The sequence below is a fragment of the Solanum pennellii genome, chromosome 1 (genome assembly GCF_001406875.1).
Source record: "Solanum pennellii chromosome 1, SPENNV200".
Classification (NCBI taxonomy): Eukaryota; Viridiplantae; Streptophyta; class Magnoliopsida; order Solanales; family Solanaceae; genus Solanum; species Solanum pennellii.
Window position 1 is genome coordinate 65957244 of NC_028637.1, and position 1493 is coordinate 65958736.

A 1493-nucleotide genomic window follows, 5' to 3' on the forward strand; every position below is an offset into this window, starting at 1 on the left:
GTAAAATAGAGGATAGTGTTGGAGATGCCTAAGGTGAGATTTATATTTATTGTATTATTTCTTATTTCTTTCTCTAAACCACCTTTAGTATGTTGTCTATTCTCTATATTTAGAGTACTATTCACACTCTCTATTTTATTTTTTCAATATTTTATTTTTATTTTCATTACTTTATCGTTAACATATTATTTTACATATAGTTTGATTAATTAAATATCTAATATTCATGATTCTTTTTAAACGAAATTTAATATTTTTAAAAATATATTATTTAATATATACTACTTTAATCTCAAATTAATACATTCTTTTATAATTTTCATCAATAATAAAATTTTATTTTATTATTAATTTTTATTATTAATTTTCATTATAAAGAATAACAAAATTAAAATGTTAAGATGAAAATTTTAATTTAAATACAAGATAACAATATCATACATAACATAATAATTTAAATAGAAAATAAAATACAACGCTTAACATAATAATTAATTCGCAATGAAACAAGATTATGTTGAAAAGATGTGAAACGTGCATTCGGAGTTTGCAATTATTGCAAGACCATCACGTTTTTGGAGAAAGGAAGTGCTACATGATATAATCTACGTGTATTATACTACACAACGTGATAATTGAGTATGAACCTGATCTTAATGCATCAATTCAAGATGTCGTAGAGGCTCCAACTCCAACGACAAAAAATAGTGGTAGATGAAAATCTCCAATTTGAACAATTTTTAGCTAACCATAATAAAATTAAGAATAAAAATGCTCATTTTGAACTCCGTAATACATTAATTGAGCTTTTATGGAAGTAACGTAATAATTTCAAAAATTGAGTGTTTATGTAATATTTGTGTAATCGTATTTCACTTTTATTTGAATTTGTTCATTAGTTTATATATTATATAATATTTTTCGTGCAATTTATGGTAATTAAAAATTTAGAATAAAATAAAATTTATATTAAATAAAAATTTTGAAAAAATAAAATTTTGTATCACATGATAATTATATAAAGTAATTATTGGGAATTAAAATAAATGATTTATATTAGAAATAAGAAAATAAGAATGAAATAGAAATAATAATATAATATTAATGAGAGAGAAAAAGATTTTTTTTTAGAGAGTAAAATAGAGAATTGGGTTGGAGTTGGTTGTCTGAAAAAATATAGAACTCTATATTTTGAGAGTAAGATAGAGTATAGGGCTGGAGATGTCCTAAACAAATATTTTCAACTGCATAATTTAGGGTGTGTTTGGTATGAAGGAAAATGATTTTCATGGAAAATGTTTTCCTAGAAAATGTTTTCCTGAAAAATAAGTAGATATTTGACATACTTTCTCATGTTTAATTAATGAGTAGAAAATATTTTAGTGTTTGAATTTTGAATGAAAAATGTTTTTGAGAAATATCTTTTATTTTTTACTAAGGTAGAAAATAATTTTTGAAATTGAATATTTTAAACAAACATAAAAAAAAATGTC